At 48.9% G+C, this 19,237-nt stretch overlaps 1 protein-coding gene across 2 annotated transcripts in view; it reads right to left on the bottom strand.

Annotated features, from left to right (window-relative positions):
- The window catches only part of LOC147725666 (endonuclease domain-containing 1 protein-like), a 91,965-nt gene that overhangs the window by 37,987 nt on the left and 34,741 nt on the right, over nucleotides 1-19,237 (bottom strand). The window contains exon 1 of one of the 2 annotated variants that reach the window (XM_086964341.1): nucleotides 2,714-2,793. The exons of the other annotated variant lie outside the window; for it this stretch is intronic. The gene's annotated coding sequence lies outside the window, so the exon portion shown is untranslated. Of the gene's footprint in view, nucleotides 1-2,713; nucleotides 2,794-19,237 lie in introns of those variants that run through there. 2 annotated transcript variants of the gene reach the window in all.

Genomic DNA, 19,237 nt, shown 5'->3' with positions numbered 1-19,237 from the left:
GGAGTGTCCCTATTTGCATGAACAGTTTTATTCAAAGGATGTGTATCAAGGATGCAGGTTTCCTCGCGCCACCAAATCTTCCTGTGCCTGCTCATAAATCCTTCTGTTCTGTGCAGGTTGCATGTTTGGGATGAATTAAGCAGAGCACAGCCCATTGCAGACATCACGCCACTGTCACCCATTTCTGTTATCAAAATGCAGTGCATGTTTCTGCTTGTCCCGTTGGGTAACGGCTGCAAGGGCTGACTCGGTCTGTAGCAGAGCATCAACAGTTTGGACTCCAGGCCGCTGTCCCACGTGGGATCTGACTAGGCCCGGCCGACTCGAGTCCCTCAAAGAGGATGTAAGAGGCCCCAAATACGGATTCTCAGCTGCCTATATTATAAATTCAACACTGAATGACTCACGGACTCGAGCTACCGCAGACAACAGCACTGGACACTTAACCCTCACTCCACGCACTTATTTTGCTTTGGCTGCCAGCAATACATTCGTATTGTTTCCTGCTGTCTGTGTTCTTGTTAGTTTCTCCATTCTCTCTCCCCTCTGCTCTTCCCTACTTTATGTTCCCATCTCTCTGATTGTCACCTTTCACTGGCCTCTCCTCCCTGCTCTCTGACGGCCTCTCCTCGCTCATCTGCGCAGATCCTCTACCTCAGAAGCAGGCTCTGGAGAGGGATGGCATGGGCTGAGGTATGGTCAGACCAGCTCCTGACCCTATGTCAGCACTGATTAATTACTGCACGGGCTGTGCATGATTATTTCATGCAGTCTAAGAGATTGTTACAGTAAATCACAGATAAAGGGAACATCAGACAGCATGTACCCACAAGCACACTTCAAGTGCACTTCAATCCCGGACGTAGCAGCCAGTGACCGCTGCAGTCAAGAGTATCTCCCGCAGTGCCGCACTGCAAAAACCGTGCATAACATGCAGCCACACTGCACCTTTTCTTTGCATACAACTCCAGTCCAAGTGGCCCCACATACTCACAGCGACAGGCAGTCAATCTGCATTGTACACATTATACACTGACTGCACAGCGCACCATCTACACAGTGCAGGCGCCATGCCCATAGAGAACTACAGTGATTTGCCCCGCACCATACACTGCTGCAGTGCAGTACAGCCTCTCTGCACACCTACAATGCAATTGCACAACACGAAGCAATGCAGCACAACAAAACTGGGCAGCACAACATGAGAAAGTGCAGCACAACAAGAGACAGGGAAGTGCAATAGGGGAAGGGCAGGACAGATTAGTAAGAGACAGGGATGTGCAAAGACAGGGCAGACCAACAAGATGGGTGACATTCCAACAACCAGTGTGTAGATGCAAGATGCAGAGCAGTGTAAGAGGCAGGACAGCGTAAAAACAGACATGGCAGTACAACAGACAGAGTAGCATAACAACAGACAGGGAAGTGCAGCAGGCAGGGCAGTGCAACGAACAGGGTAATGCAGGGCACATCAGGAGACAGATAAGCAGAACCAGAGACCAGACAGTGCAACAGCCAGTGTAACGCAAGACATCACAGGGCAGGGTAATGCAAAGGCAGAGCAACATGAAGGGCTGTGCGCAATAACACAGTGCAGCAGAAACACAGAGGCAAGAGTAACAGACTAGATATTGCAACAGACATGACACCTCAACAACGCATGTGGCAGCGCAGCAACTGACAGTTCAGGGCAACAACCAGGGGGCGCAACAATATATAGGGCAGTGCAACATACAGTGTGGCAAAATAAACGAGAGGTCAATGCCACAGAAACACAAGAAACAGGTCAGCGCAAGAGAAAGGGGAGTGCAAACAGAGTCAGGGCCGACTAAACACAGACAGCACACTGCAACAACCAGATCGTTACAACAATATGCAGGCTAGTGCAACAGACACAGCAGCACAAACACGGGCAGGGCATGCCAACAGACAGGAGACCGCAACAACAGATAGGGATAACAGCAATGATTCATCCCTTCTGAAATTTTGTAAACTACCAAATTGCATTTGTCATCGTAAGCCTTTTCCATTACCTTTTTAGTAGCTGTACTTTTTCCCTTTACAGCCTCAAGAAACCTTTTCCGGGGGAGTAAATTCTGCTTCATAAAATCCCCCAAACAGCATAACAGGGAGTAGTCTAGTACAGGACAGCTCTATCTATATCACCAATGTAAAGCTGCCATGTGCACTGTATTGAGAGGTGTTTACAATAGGAGAGGGTAATGGACACTGCTTTTAATATTGATAGTGTATTGCAGAAAGGAGACCATTAAAAACAGCTATGCTGCTATTCGACTAAGCAATGCCACTCGAAAGACGAAATGAAGGAATGTCAGGTAAAGGACTACTATTGCTATCAGCTGGAATCCAAGCCCTAGAATTTCGCTCTCTGTCAGTCCCACGTATACTCTGCTGCTCAACCCAGCCCTCCAAAGCGGCCAGCTGATGTTGTGTGCAACCGTCTTTATTCACCAAATATTGTGATCAAGGCTTGCCTGCAATTAAATGCTAATTACAGTTTACGACCCCTTATGGTTTAAGGGAGCTATCATAAACTTCGGGATTCCAGCCACAAACTAATGCCTGACAGGAGGGCACGAACGAACACAGTTACAAACTGCTAATCACTTGTAGCTTGCTGAGAAATAAAACAGGCGCATGCATTTTAAACACGACTTTATTCTGGAAATATGTAACTATAATTTTCACTTACCAGAGGACGTGCAAGCAAGTATTCATTTATGACGCAGCTTCTTTCTGTTCACCTTAGCCCGCCCTTGTCTGATTGATCACAGGGCCCTTGTCTGATTGGTCACAGGGCAGGGTAGGGTGGGGGTGACAGCGAGGCTTGGTGAAGTGTGATTGACGTGTAGCCCTGGCCTCTGCAGAGCTGAAGCAGACAGCGCCCAGGGCTAACTCTATTGGCAGGGGAGGTCTTTCAGCAAGTAATACAATGGCATTGCCGAGCTGGTGACGTCACGAGCCTCAGGGCTCTGAGCTCATCAGCCCAGCAAATCTCGGAAAGCTGGCGCATGCTCACAGTGCGTGATTTATGCCAGCCATAAACATGACTTGCAAACGCTGCCTCATGCCTGAAGTCAATGTCTGCGTAGCCGACAGCCTGAGGCAGTTTACTCGCAGAAATTATTGTTTTACTTTCAGTTTTTTGAAGAATAGAAAAGCACAACTAGGGTGCTGAAAAAGGACTGGGGTGTAGCCCCTCCGCCCATACAAAAGAACCGCCACTGGCCTACTGATTAATCAGCTAGTGTAGGGAAGTGCCCTTTTAGAAAGGTGATGAGCACTAACCTCCCTCATGGTAGTTCTCATCGTTTAAGCGGAAGAACCTGGAAAGGCCATTTACGTTGGCATTGTTCTGTTCTACTACAACGTCCATCCCCTGTAGGGAAATGGACCACCTCAACAGTTTGGGGTTCTCTCCTCTGATCTGCATTAACCACCTGAGAGGCCTGTGTTCGGTTTGAATGTTGAGGCCTGTTACAAACAGGTAGGCCCTCAGCTTCTTCAGGGACAACATCACAGCAAAGGCCTCCCTCTCAATGGCACTCCAACGCTTCTCTCTGGGGAGGAGTCGACTGCTAATGTAGCCAACTGGTTGATACTGGCCCTCATCAGTGGTTTGTGACAACACTGCCCCAATCCCATGTTCAGAAGCTTCTGTTTGAACAGTGAACTGTTTCCCAAAGTCTGGTGCTTTTAAGACGGGTGCTGAGCACGTGGCTGCTTTCAGTGTGTCAAAGGCATTTTGACAACCTGTGGTCCAACTGACCTTCTTTGGCTGCTTACTTTAGGTAATCTCAGTGAGAGAGCCCACAATTGTACCATACACCTTCACAGACTTCCTGTAATATCTATTCAGGTGAAGGCTTGGTCTGGGTCTTGTGAGGCTCTCTGTTCAGAATGGTCTGGATCTTGGGTTGGAGAGGAGTCACTTGGCCTCCACCAACAAGGTGGCCCAAATAGACAACAGAACTCTGTCCTATCTGGCATTTACTTGTCTTGATTGTGAGGCCTGCCTGTTACAGGGCGCGGCGGAATGGCTGCTCTCGATGGATGCTACGCCGGCCGGAACACGGATCCGACCAAAGGTGGTGCATTTGGTCAAAAGGCATGCAACTAATACGTAAATATAGAGATCGAAATACAGCGGCCATTAGCAGATGTGGTCAAAAGTTGAGGAGACGCGATGTATCCAGAGAAAAAACCGAGTGAGTCTCGTGAAGGCGCTTCGGTGAGGGACAAGATGGCGGACGAATTTGTGAGGAGCGCCCGATTACTGACGAGCTGAGAGAGGCGCAAACAGGTGTGCGCTGGGAGGCCTGACTGTGCTCAGCGCCGCAGTTAATTCATGTGGAGATGCTTTGTGGTGACAGCGGGAGTGCCCACCACGCTGCTGATCGCACTGAAGTAGAGCCGCGAGCGAAGGTCCATAGAAGAATGCTGGGGTTTTTCAAAAAGCTGCCTCTCCCTGCTGCTGACCGGTAAGCCAGATCTGACTCCAGAGGGTGGCGGCGTTGATACCCCCCCAAATAGCCATATTGCTGAGAAATGTGACATATTCTGAATGGTGTTAATTTAAGTAGGGTCAACCCTGGACATTTGGGGCTTGCCTGATCCTAAGATGGCCGCCGCCAGGGACAACTAACAGGTGGTGCTGCTCCCTGACGAATCCCGAGCAATATAACAGGCAATCAACTGAGCAGATAACTAGAAGGATGCCTGAAAGGCACAGTAATTGGACGAGCCTATCCTGAACAGACCCCCTAAAGACATGCGGACCCTGGCACTGTTCATCATGCCGATCCGCTGCTTAGGTTGCACCCCTTTTCATCCGGATTATAGAAAATTATGGTGACCCTCTGAATTCGTATATCAAGGTCTCATCCCCCCCTGCCTGTTCTCAAGACGGTCGCCCCAGTCATTGACTCTGTGAACCCTCCATCAACACCTGAGACCCAGCCATTTTGACTGACGCCCGGTGGAGCTACCTCACGAGCTAAAGAGGAGATGGGCTATGGATTCCCTCCTTAACCATCACCTACCCAACCGGACTTGGGCAAATTCTCCTGCGTTTCCCCTGACTTTATCTCCCTCCTCCCCCTACCCCTACCTCGCGATCTAAGGGGGAGATGAACTTTGGATTCCCAACCGGACTTTGGGCAAACTCTTCTGCGTCGCCCCTGACCTTATGTCCCCCTTTCCCCCTACCCCCACCACTCTCCGCTTTACTCTACCCAGCTACTGACCTTTGCCCTCACCTGTCCTTGCCCTTTGTTCCCCACCCTGATTATCTGTGAACTTTTCCTCGCCACTTGAGACCTAGCTATTTTGACTGATGCCCAATGTAGTTACCTTGTTTAACTAAAGGGGAGACGGGCCATGGATTCCCTCCTTGGACGTCACCTACCCAGTCGGTCTTTAGCCAGATTTCCTTTCGTGTCTTCCCTCACCCTCCCTCTTCTCACCTCCCCTTTCCCCCTCCACTATTTTCTTTCTCCTTTCTCTCCTCCCTCAATGTATTGCTTATTTTTTGACAAAATGTGTAAATGTGATAATTTTCTGTTACATTGTGGAACCTAATGTGAAGCGCTCTGATACCTTCTGGTCTAGCCAGCGCTATATAAAACTCTTTAAATAAATAAATAAATAAATAAATAAATCTCTGAGGTAGACCAGGTGATCCTCCTATGTGGAGTTAAAGACAGCAATATTGTCCAGATATGCAGCACTGAAGTCATCAGTCTTGAAAGAACTCGCTTCACCAGCCTTTGAAAAGTGTCAGGGGCATCCTTTAACACAAAGGGCATCACTTTAAATTGAAAGTGCCCCTTTGGTGTGAAGAATGCAGATCTCTATTTCGATCCCTGAGTCAGACCAATCTGCCAGTACCATGATGTCAGGTCAAAGATACTGAGAAACCTGGCTTCCGCTACCTTATCAATAAGCTCATCTGTTCTTGGTGTGGAGTGAGCATCAGTCTTTGTTACTGCATTCAACCCTCTGTAATCCACGGAGAACCTCATCGCAGGGTTCCCACCTTTCCAGTCACCCATAGCATAATTTATTTTAAATTAATCCTCATTAGCCTCTAAAAACCCCATTCCATTCGCACCTGTGAATAGAGTATCGTGCTCTTTTGTGCTGGAAGTATAGCGGAGAGAGGAAAGAAAGGACGGACACCAGCTTCGTCCTTGACCGCCCTCGTTTGAAATTGAAGCACCGTCTTCCATCGTACACTCCCTAGCCATCACACCCCAGCTCACCCCCATGTGCCAAAGCACAGAATAGGGAGCATGGGGGGTAGTGAAATCAGACAGCCAATCGAGGCAGATAAGGCATAATCATTGGACTGTATTGTTCAAAGGTTGCACACACCACTCATTTAAGGGGGACCAAAAGCCAGGCTTTTGGGGGCCTTCAAATCCAAACTGGCAACATACTTTATGGAGATTAGCCAATCAAGGAACCTGGGGGGGGATTTAGCAATCCACTGTTTGCAAATTTCTCTACGTGTTTCAAGGTTTTCCTGACCTTAAACTAGGTCTCTGCCAGGCCTCTCAAGATCTTAAGCTGGACCTTCTTGGAGTATTTGGAGTCTGCGTATTTACAAATAAAGCCAAAACCGCCCCTGGCTCCTGACATGCCATTACTCCCAGTAGCCTCCCAATCTCTGATATTGTAGGTGCACTGAACAACATTTTCCAGTTTTTTAATAAAAAGGCCCAAGAATAAAATAATAGATCAGAAACAGCCAGGCCCCCTTTCTCCTCCCTCCTTCTTAATTACTACCAAGCAATTCTGGGGCCTTTACTAGCCCAAATGAAGCTGCTAATCTGACCTTGTAACTTTTTAAGCACTTCACTTCACTATCAAAAGGGAGGGGAATAGTATCAAACAAAAAGGTACATTTTGGGAGAAACATCATTTTTACTAAATCTACCCGACCTAATAAGGTGACCTGAAGATGGTCCCAAATTTTTAGGAGCCCATTAATATCTTTTTTTACCTTCTCAAACTTAACTTTGGTTAATTTGGAGATGTCTTGTGGAACCCCCAAGTATCTCATTACCTCCCTATTGGTTTCGTCCCCTACTTCCCTGTTCCAGGACATAACCTCAGTCTTACTTCTATTTATCTCGTAACCCGAGATTCTCCCAAAGTCTGATGTTAATACTGTAATGCTATTCATGGTGTTTCGAAGGTTGGTAGTGTAAATAAGGATGTCGTCAGCATATAGGCCCAGTTTCTTACTCCACCCCTCAAAGCAGAAAGGAATAATCTCTGGATATTCCCTGATTTTCCTAGCCAATGACTCTATGTATAAATTAAATAATAGTGGTGATAAGGGGCACCCCTGTCTCGTCCCCTACTGATAAAAAACAGTTCTGTCAGGGAGCCATTGATCAAAACTCTGGCTATTGGTGACCTGTAGATGGCTGCCAAAGCTCTACAGAAATTCTGGCCAAGGTTAGCAGATTTGGTCACAGTCTGAAGGAAGACCCTGTTAACCCGGTCAAATGCTTTGGTAGCATCCAAAGCTATGACCGCAAGTGGAAGCTCATAGACAGATCCCAAATCTATTTAACCTATCAATGAATAGGTCAGCTCCTTCCTAGACCTGCCACGAATGAACCCCTTTTGATCCGCATGGACCAGCTCTGCCATGGGACAATTTAGCCTGTCTGCCAATATCTTTGCAAAGATCTTATAATCGCAGTTATGTTATGTTAAAATATGTTATGTTAAAATAAATTTATCAAGCGCGCGTTCACCAAAGGTTTCATGGCGCTAATCATAAAAAAGACTGCTGCGAGAGACCAATTTAGCAGGGTTGCCCGAAGAGCCAAGTTTTCAAGGCCTTTCTAAAGCCCAATAGGCTGTCACAGTTCCTAACTGAGAGTGGGAGTGAGTTCCAAAGCCTGGGAGCCAAATAGGAGAACCTACGTACACCCTGCCTTTTCAGTTTAATTGAGGGGGTAGTGAGGAGATGGAGATGAGCGGAACGAAGGTTACGCATGGGGACATGTCTGGTGATCAGGCTGTTAAGGAATTTAGGGCTCGTGCAATGCAATGCTTTAAAGACTATACAGCCCGTCTTAAAAGCGGTGCGTTGTGCTATGGGCAGCCAGTGTAGTTTAGACAGTAAAGGCCTGGCCGATTGCCATCTCGGCTGTTTGTAAATCAGTCTCGCCGCCTGATTCTGAATTATTTGAAGGCGGTTAAGCAGGCCCTGAGGAAGACCAGTGTAAAGAGAGTTGGAAAAATCGAGACGAGAAAGCACCAAGGCTATTACTACCTGGACCAAAGCTTGGTGGGTCAGCAGGTACGCGTTTTTTATTATTTTGCGTAATTGAAAAAGGCTGGTGGAGACCACGGTGCCCACATGTCCCCTCAGTGAGAGATCGGAGTCTATAGTCACCCCTAGACTTTTTACTGATGGAGAAGGGACAGGAGGAGGGCTTAGTTCGCCCGGCCAAAAATGAGGTCCCCAGTAGGTGGAGCTTTTTTCCCGGCAGCACCAGTTCCGTCTTGCCAGGGTTGAGCTTCAATTGATTCAGATCCATCCAGGGTTGGATATGTAGCATTGTAGCTTGGAATTCGACAACTGCGTTTGGAGAATCCAACTTAAAGACCAGCTGAGATCATCAGCATAATTGAGAACAATAGTTCCCATGGCTTTGAGTGAGTGAATGAAAGGACGAATATACAGATTAAACAATAGTGGGGAGAGGGACGAGCCTTGTGGAACATGGAGTGGACAACTTAGGGGCAGTATAGTTCCCAAGACTCACTGCTTGGGTTCTGCTACTTAGAAAAGACTTTATCCACCTGAAGGCCGTTCCCCGGATGCCAGCTTGTTCGACACGGTGCAGCAAGATGTTATGGTCGACAGTGTCGAACGCAGCCGACAAATCCAGGAGCACAAGTGCCTGCGGGGTCCCCATGTCAGCGTTGGCCCTCAAGGTATCCATCGCCGCCAGGATGATTGACTCTGTAGAATGAGCAGGCCGAAATCCGGCTTGATTAGGTTCGAGGTAATTTATTTATTTATTGGGCTTTTAAAGCGTGACAGCTACCCAAAAAGGGTTTCCCGGCGCTAGGAGATACTAAACCTCATGGACAGGTCGATTAACTCAGGGGAGAGGCAAGAGCAAGTTACTGGTTAAAAAGCCAGGTCTTAATGGCTTTACGGATGTGGATGTAGCGGGTTTCCAAGCGAAGATGCTGAGGGAGGGAGTTCCAGAGCTTGGGGCCCAGTAGGGAGAAAGGATCTTCATCAGATTTTTCAATACACTTGGAGAGGCACCTAGCCACGTGGGCCTCCAAGATTTTTGAGAAAAAGGGGAGAAGGGAAATAGGGCAGTAATTAGAGGAATTAGAGGGATCTGCTCCTGGCTTCTTAAGAAGGGGAATGTAGCGTTTTTGAAAGCTCTGGGTACTTCTCCTTTACTAAGAGATTCATTAAGGAAGGGGAGGATACTATGAGGTAAGGCTGAAAATATTACCCTCAAGATAGAGGGGGGGCAACAGTCTTTAGGAGAGCCCGACTTAACTCGGGACACTAACTCCAGTAGATTGTCGGGCCTATGATCATGAATTGATTCATAGTAGATGAATTATAAGGATTGTCATCTAAAGGTTTCCCATAGGCTGTGGAGGGAATACTGGCCCTGATGGTTTCTATTTTATCCGCAAAGAAGCTGTTCAGTGACTTGCACAGCTTTTGAGTGGGGGCCAGACAGGGTGAAATTCTGTCATTGCTACTGAGGTCATTTACAATCCTAAAAATTTCTCTGGATTTGTTAGGGGCCGTAAGAATCTTTGTGGAAAAGTACGAGGTCTTAGCGGCCAATAAGGCTTTCTTATAGTCCCTGGGAGCTGACAGGTAGAGCTGTCTATCTTCGCTAGCATAACAATGCCTCCATTTCATTTCAGACTGATGCAGCAATAAGTTTTGTGTTTTAAGTTCAGTGGTGAACCATTTAAGGGCTTCAGCATGTCTGGCCCGTGAGAATTTAAGAAGTGGGGCATGGATATCACTGGCCGCCAATAGCCAGTCGGTGATATCTTTTTCCATGGAATCAACATTAGAGTTGGAATTAGCAGTGGGGAGGGAACTAGCCAGTGTATCGATAAATTCCTGGGTGTCGAGTGTTCTCCACTTTCTGATCAGGCCTCCTGCTACCTTCGGAGTCTTTACCCTACCATTAAAGGTGGCTATGAATTTGATTAAATGATGGTCCGACCATATGCACGGGGAGATAAGAGGTGGCGAGAGTTCTATGTTATGCAACCAGATTTGGTCCAGGATGTGACCCTTAATGTGCGTATGAGCAGTAATATGTTGGACCAAGTGGATATTAGAGAGCAGTTAGGAAAGTTCAGCCGACTGAGGCCCCCCAACTTCATCATTAAACCAGTAATTCAGGTCCCCAATAAGCATGACTCTAGCATGGTTCATGGTGAGAGTTGCTATCTGTTCACTAAGGGAAAGAGGGAAGGAGGGCATAGACTGGGGAGGGCGGTAGATAAGCACCAGAGCCAACGATCCCGAATTAGTGTTGAGATTAATAACAATGTTCTCGACTTCTGGAAGAGTCAGAGAGGTCACGTAGTAAAATTATGGCTTTTATGTATAATAGCGGCGACTCCCCCTCCCGTCTTCCCTGCAGGCCAATTAGCCGATACGATGTAATAGTCCCAGGGGAGTGCCGCTAAAATATCTGGAGTGGAGTCTGGTGTGAGCCAAGTCTCGGAGAGCAAAAGAACGTCTGGTTTAGCAGATACCAACAGCATGAAAATATCCAGTTGGTGTCTCACCAAGGAACGGGTGTTAAGGTACAAAACCCAGAGAGAGGTGGAGTTGGTTTTAGTTGGGTAATCAGTGGGCAAGATAGGAGGCGCCTCTGATAAGGGGATGAGATGGCCCACTTGATCGTGAAGGATACCGTGATCCCTGATGTGATCAACAACTTCATGAGATAGCAGAGCTTTAGGTTGCTCCAACAATCTAAGTTCAGCCGGGGAATAAATAATAATTTGGCCAGGGTTTCTGGCCCCTGGGCCCGGGTGGGTGCAGACGGACTTGCCTTTGGCGTGCCATCGGCGCGCCCGCTGCGCGCGTCCGCTGAGCTTCCGCGTGCTGGTGTGCATATATGCCCTGGCCCCGCCTCTATGCTCCGCCCGCACCGGCCGATTGGCTGAGGCCGCTGGGAGGTGATCAGTGAGTGTTCCACTTTCAATTCCCAATAGTTTAACAAAGATATTGGCTGATACAAGTCGCAATTTGAAGGAGACTTTCCTGGCTTCAGAATCAGGGTAATTTTAGCATCATTCCATGAGGCCGGCATTTCAGCCCTCATTATATAAAAGTCATTAATGTTCTTCTCTGATGCAAGGTTGTTATCTGAGCTCCAACCCATCCATGTTTCGACTTCATCCTGTGTAAGGTTTAGATCGTCTTGGTACACCCGACTGGAATAATTGTGAAAAGCCTGCTCAATCTCCTTTGCATCGCTTGTAATGGCACCTGTGTGTTCACAGTTAACCAGGTCGATCCTGTTTCTGACCTGCCCTCTTTTAACCTTTAGCCAGCAGTTTGCTATAGCCTTCGCTGTATTCAAAATGCGAAAGGCTGTCTACTGGCTTCCTATTTTATTCACCCCTAGCATCATGCTTACTTCGGCATTGATGCTTGCTTTGACAGGTCAGTCAGTCGATAAATCTTGTTCTTGACAGGGAGGCTACATCACAGGTACACCAGGTTATCTGCCCAAGGGTCAAAGAGAAGAGCTCTCTGCAAAGTGGCTGATGATTTGCTTGCAGTCAGGCTGCTGCTGTACAGTGAGAATGTCATACAAGACTACATCCTCCACTGTATCATCTTATGGGTTGATTGATAACAGGTCAAAGAGGAGTTCACTTTTATACTCCTGTCCTGCACAATGACCATCAACATGGCCATGTCTTGCCTGTTTTGGTAAGGCTTTAGGCGATTTACACGGAGTACCTGGTGAGAACGACCGGGGGTGCCCAAGTCTACCAGGTAAATAACAACCCCCTTATTTTCCACAATGGGGTAGGGCCCAGTCCGCTTATCCTGGAGAGCCCTGGGAGCCACAGGCTCCAACACCCACACCAACTGACCTAGTTAGTACTCAATCAAGGTTGACTTTCAGCCATACCAGTACTTGACTGGCCTGCAAATTCTTGTTTGCTTTGTGAACTCAGGCCTGGTACATAGTCCACTATGTCTTGTATGGGTTACTTGAGAGGCCCCTCCCATCCTTCCCGCACTAAACTTAGAGGACCGCTTACAGGATAGCCAAAACAGAAGTTCAAATGGGCTTCTGAGGCACCTTTCTATATACGAACAAGAGGCATGGCAACAGGACATTCCATCTACTTCTGAGCTTCTCTGGGAGTCCCATGACCTTAAGTGTCTTGTGGGATCTCTCCACCAAGCCATTAGTCTGGGGATGATAGTGGGGTAGTGAATTTGTAACTCACTGAACATTCATCCCACATAGCTTTTAGGTATGCAGAGATGAACTTTGCCCCTTTATCAATGACCACCTCCTTAGGAAACCTAACCCTGTTGAAAACTGCAAGGAGGGCCTTTGCCACTGCAGGAGCAGTTGCAGGAATTGCCTCCGGATATCTAGTGGCATGGTTCTCTACCACTAGAATAAATCTGTTCCAGATGCAGAATGTGGGACAAGGGGACCAACCATGTCAAAGGGAGTCCCAACCACTGATAGAGTGATTAAGGGAGTATTTGGTTGTGTGCCTGTTTTTCCACTGGCTCGACAAGTTGCACATGAGCGACAACACTTCTTTACGTTCGTAGAGATCTGGAGGCAATAAAAATGAGCAGCCAACCTGTCCCAGGTTTTGATTTGACCAAGATGTCCAGCAAGTGGGATGTTATGGGCTAAAGTTACGATGAACTCTCTATATACCTGGGGGACCACAACTCTCATGGATACCCCTAGTTTGGGATCCCTGGCCTCAGTATACATCCTCCCAATAAACCCTGTTAGTGCCACTGGCATCTCCCTCTTCTTGCCTAGCAGCCTGCTGCCTTGGACCATCAAGAATAGGACATCTCTTTTGCTCTAGGCAAAGGTCATCTCTGGAGGGTCTCCTGCATCAAGAAGCTCTGCCCGGTCATTCCCAAGCTCCTCAGCTGCATTTCCTCCTCAAAGCGATACCAAAGGGGTTGATGGATGGAGCGCTTGAGCAAATCAAACACTCACCCTCAGTCACTGATCTGGGTTTAATCTATCATCATTTTTTAGCTCACTCCAGGCAGGCTAGCTTGAATCCAGTGGCAAAGTGAGCAAGGGACCCACGTCTGGGCATACCCAGCCAACTTAGGGCGAACAAAGAGATACCAAAGCTTTGCCACTGGGTACAAGCTAGCCTGGCTGATGACAGCTGATTAGCCAGAAACCGGTCCCAGGATGCTTGTTTCAGCTCCAGGGAATACATGGCTTGGCAGTTCGGGCTGGACTGTTCCCATGAAGCACAGGGTCAGACTGATTTGCATATGGCCATGTCTGAACTGGGGTGGTGGAGTCAGCTAAAGAATGATAATGGATTAAACCCAGATCAGTTGACTAGGGGTGAGTGTTTGATTTGCTCAAATGCTCTGTTCATCATCCCCTTTGGTATCTGTTAGAATTGGGGGTCTCTAGTTGGCACAGGTTAGGTACTTGTGGCAAATAGGTACCCCCTCCTCTAGTCAGGTTAAGGGGATTATACTCCTAAAATAACCCTTGCTCACCCCTTTGGTAGCATGGCACGAGCAGCAAGGCTATTATTTCAGAAGCATTGTAAGTTAAGCATTTGTGACCACATACAGTAACCCAGTGACAACACTACAAATGGACACCACACAAGGCTGTATATAAAAAATAAGTATATTTTATATAGCGTTACCACAAGACCAATAAACGACAAAAAGAATCCACAGTACTATTAGATTTCAAGAGTTCTGTTTAAAAGGCTTAAATCAAGGTTCTGTGTGAGTCGGTAGCCTTGTCCGGCTACAGCGTTGTTGAAAATAACACAGAGTCTTGCAAATCCAGCAGACCGCGTTGGTACGGGCCCACTCAAATGTCGACAGACTCAGTCACAGTACCTTTTACTTGAGGGGGCCGGCACGGATGTGCGAGCCGGTTCCGGTGTTCGTCGTGGTGCAGAAAGGAAGCGTTGCAGGATGCGTTGTGCCTCGATGCGGTGCAGGCAGCGGCCCATTGACAGAGTCAGTGGATCGAAGGCTTGCGTTGCAGGGCGAGACAGTGCTTCGTTGCGGTGCTTGAAGCTTGCGGTGCGGCGACCGAGCTGGAGTTCGGGAGCTGGCGTCGATCAGTCCGGACAGTGGTGCGAGTCGGGCGGTGCATTGCAAAGCGTGCGAGGTGGTGCCCAACTCCGGTGTGGACACCGGACTTGAAGTCAGCAGCAGTGACCGCGTCGGTTAGACCAGTTCGATTTGGTGTAATGAGGCGTTGCATGTCGTGGTGTCCTTCCAGTCGCGGTGCGGGCTACTGCTCATTGACGGGGTCAGGACGGAGTCGGTGAGCGCAGATCTTGCGTTGTTCGAGGCGGACGTTGCTTGATATGGTGCCTACAGGACACCCGGCCGGTCGTGAGAGTCGGTCATAGCGCCCTGCCTCTGTAGCCACTGAAACAACGTTTCCAGCAGCAATTCACAAAGGCTGGTGAAGTCCACTGGTCCTGGGACTTGAGTCAGGGGGCAAGCTCCACAAAGTTCTTTCTCCTCTCTTTGGCAGTCAGGCAACTACTGCAGGCCAATCCCCCAAGCAGCACTTCAGCTTGGGAATAGTCTCTCCTCAGTTTCTTCAGGTTCCTCTCCTAAGCAGAGGTTTCGTCTTGTAAGTTCAGAAGTGATCTAATTTCTTGGGATCAGGGTCCCAATATTTATACCCGAAAATCCTTTGTTTTCTGAGGGTAGAGGGGCCTGTGCCCAGTGCAAACCAGTTCTGAAGCACTCTGTTTACCAGACTTCTCCTTTCTTTTCACAGTGCAGGGCAGGAACATCAGACGACCCGCAGGAGGTGAAGCCAGCATTGTGGAAGGCAAGTACATCCCTGGAGCACTTTGTTGACAGTCTTCCTTCTTCATTCAGTGTGCAGGGCAGAGACATCAGACGCACCAAAGGGTGTGGAGCCAGCACTGTGGGGGGCGGGCACAGTCCTATGCAGGTCCCAGGTGCAACTCCTTCCTCCCATCTAGATGCAGATCTCTCTATTCACCACAAAGCTACCCCAGCCTGTCTCCTGTAATCCCCCAGCCCTGTCACTCACAAACCCAGACAAAGGAATACACAACCTAGCAGAGACAGGCTTGAAAGGTTAGGCAAGCAAATACCTACTTTCTAAAAGTGGCATTTACAAACACAGAATATTAAAATAAACTTTACTAAAAGATGTATTTTATTATTCTGAGTCCAGGCATACTAAACTCGAATTTCTACCATGTTCTCTGAGTCTGTTAGGATTATAGAATGTAACAGTCCTAACAGTCCATTCTGTCCTATGAAAAACAGGTAGCCTTGCAATAGTGAAAAATCGAAAATGGCTGTAATTCACTTTTAGGACTAGGGGTGGGCGTACTTCGCAAAGTAGCGCTACGCGAAGCTACGCGAAGTGCACTTCGCACTACGCGAACTTCACGTAGCACTACGCGAGCTGCGTAGTAGCATGTTCGCACTGTGCAAGATGCATTTTCAATGATTGCACAGTGCGGACAAGCATCCGGCACTGTGCAATCATTGAAAACGACATCTTGCACAGTGCGAGCTGTAGTTTTCTGCTGCTCGAGTACATTATTACTCGAGCGGCAGCTTTCTCATCGCGAACTGGTAGTTTCTCATTGAGAGCGGTCGCGAGCATGCGCAACCACTCACAATGAGAAACCTGACCTCCCCGCGTTGAGAATCTCACCGGGATGTCATTTTGCTTGCTCGCGGTCGCGAACATGACGTTGAGGACCGCGAACAAGCAAAAAATGACCGCTGCACTCTGCACTACGTGTGTCCGCACTGTGCTACGTGCCGCTCGCGTAGTGCGAAGTTGCACAAACTTCGCAAACTCCGCGAGCGTAGCGTAGTGCTTCGCCCAGGGTTAATTAGGACATGCCACACACATTAGGGCTTATCCTACCTTGTACTTACAATGCACCCTGCCCTTAGGTCTTCCATAGATGTGACTAACATGGGTGCACTTGTCCAGTCAGCATGACAGTACCAGACTGCACGCAGGTTCTGCAATGCCAGACCTTAGACACATTTTACAAGGCCGCTTCTGTGGGTGGCACAACCAGTGCTGCAAGCCCACTAGCAGCATTTGGATTTACACGCCCTGGGCACACTCAGTGCATTATACTAGGGTCTGACAAGTAAAGCAAATAGTCAATCATGGAATCACCAATTAATACCTCAATTTACAATACGGAGAGCATATGCACTTTAGCACTGATCAGCAGTGGTAAAATGCCCAGAGTCATAAAATAGCCAACAACAGGTCAGAAAAATATAGGAGGAAGGCAAAAAGTTCAGGGATCCCCCTGCAGAAAGGGTCAAGTCCAACACAACCCCCTTCCAGCCAAAACGCAGGGTAGACCAATCACTACCTTGATGGGCTTCCCTGCTTAGGGCGATAGAACATGGACCTGGCCCACAACAGCAGGGGCATATTCCAGTTCTACGCCAATCTGAACCCATTTCAATTCCTCTGTCCATACTCCCAGGGTCCACCAAGATAATCCATGGGAACTCTTCTCCTCACCTGTGGACACCACCTGTGCAGCATCTAACCTTAACTTGCTCACAGGTGTGGCCCAACAGACAAACAGCAAGTCACTGTGGCCACTGACAGTAGTCAGGGATTAGACCCAGGCCTTATGTCTCTCAGGGCTCTCAAGCCTCTGTGGCATCCGAGAGCAGGGGGCAGTAGCCCCAGGTGCTTGTCACCCTTTTTCCACTCTCCCTCCTGTCAGGTCAGGTATGACATCCTGGCACTGACCCACCAGCCCCAGGCCTGTACCCGGCAGCTGGACCAGAGACTGTGGTGGGCTCTCCCACTACCGCTCCTCCTCCTTGGGGCTTTGTACTCTCCCACCTAGAGCGGTACCCCCTTCCAGAATTGTCAGGGTATCTGTGGCAGGTGTCCTGCCTAATTCGCCACCAGTTCAGTTGTGCTGTCCTGCAACTGGGCAACCAGGTCAGGGGGGACACCCTGAACCTGGCCCTCCAACCTAGGATCTGAACCCTCTAGTTGAACCGGGGTCAGAGGCGAGGACTCCCTCCCTCTGCACCCCCTTCCGGAGTGCTGTACCCTCCCACCTGGAGTGGTACCCCTAGAAGCTACATCCGTCAGGACACTGATTACAGTCACCCCTTCCTCCAGGTCAGACAACACCTGAACATGGCTTCCCAACCCATGGAACAAACCCTGCGTTTAAACACTTGCCTGGCGCACCCGGACTTCCTTGGGAGCATGCATGCCCCGCCCCCTGAGGTTAACACATAACTCATTTGTTGTGTGATAGTCTGCCTGGTGCAAATCTCCCGACCCCTGTCCATCTGACAGTGCACGAAAATCCCCCAGGACAGAAGTGGTCATTCACTGGTGACGCAGCCCTTCTGGCTGGCCCCTGACTCACTGGTTCTTCCACTGGGGACTCTTTCCCCCTCTCACCCCTCACTCTGCACTTCTGCACCCTCCATTTAAGAGCGGCACTGCCAGACACCAGAACTGACGGAGGCCTGCTTACAGACATGCCCATATCACCAGACACTAGGGGATGCCCCTCAACGGGCGGCCCATCAGAACAGCCTAGGCTCCCTACTTGGTGTTCCCTTAAAAAACAATCCAGGCCCTGAGACTGGGTTTCGGGCACCTGGGGACACGCAGCCCCACACTCACTCCTTCTCCACTGAGACAGGCCATGAGTCCCTACACCCTTCCCACTACGAGACCTAGCTGGGCTACTCTGAACCACTTCCACCACTTTGGTTGGAAGATACCTGAGAATCACCCCCAAATGCCTCTCCAGACCCACTGGAATCCACCAAAAGGTCTGTCTCCAGTGTGAGCTCCCTGGGGTCAGAGAACTCACTCTCCAACAGGTGTTGGCATGCTCTCCCAGAATTGGATCACACAGCCTCTGTAAATGTAAATGTACATGTATTTATATAGCGCAAATCACCGACACGGTATCTAAGCGCTTGCTTAGGGAACCCGTCCTGGTATTCCCCTGTGAGATACCCCGGCAGGGTATCCACAAGGTGAAAGCCAGGCATCCCACCGCGAGGGGCCGTTGTGGAGATTAAGCAAGCTATTGCCCAGAGTCGCAGAGTGTGAACCCATGAATCGAGTAGGCACCGGAGCGAGAATTGTCGAGCCCGTGGACATTATTTTTTTTTTTTTAGGACTCAAGACCCGCCGAGCCGGGAATTGAACCCTGGTCCCGGGGTGACCTCTGCTTCCAGGTCTGCCTCCTCTAACCAGTGAGCCACACTTCTCCACTACAGGGGTTAACCAAACTATCCTTCACCTCACCATCCAGTGCCTCACATACGTACTCCCCACCACTCTCCTGAGACTGGCAGGACAGTATCTGACTGTCTCTGTCACACAACCCACACTCTTCTGAGCGGTCTTCACACTCACATACCAGGACTTCAACTTTGGGGGAACCCTTGTTCCTGCACCTCTCATCTAGAGTCAGTAGAGTGTCCCTCCCACCACTAGGCCCATGAACCCCTGCACTAGTTCCCCTGTTCCCCTCAGGGACACTGTGCACTACTGGAGCTACCTTATGTCCTTGAACATCCTGGTGTATGTTAACCCCCTCCAAGTCAGGTGCCACATCTCTTGGTCTGTGTACTACTTCCTCAGCACTAGATAACTGAATATTGCTGCCACCATCTGAGCTGGACTCCACCTCCAACTCAGCAAAGCTCAATCTCTGAGCTACACACATTTCTTGTTGCTGGGCTAAGACAGTCATTGCCTCAAGCCTCTCGAGTTCCATATCAAGCTTCATCATTATCAAGTCATGCTCCATTTGCATTTTCTTTTCTTCAATGGCTAATTACCTGCTTTCTAACTCCAGTTGCCCATTCAATTTGAGCTTCGCCATCTCCATTTCATGCATCTTGTTTTCTTTCCTGTCTGCGAACCCT

This window comes from Lissotriton vulgaris, chromosome 3_2, assembly GCF_964263255.1.
Source record: "Lissotriton vulgaris chromosome 3_2, aLisVul1.2, whole genome shotgun sequence".
In the NCBI taxonomy this organism is placed as follows: domain Eukaryota; kingdom Metazoa; phylum Chordata; class Amphibia; order Caudata; family Salamandridae; genus Lissotriton; species Lissotriton vulgaris.
Note: the sequence above shows the minus strand (reverse complement) of the source record. Positions and strands in the feature narration are given on the sequence as shown.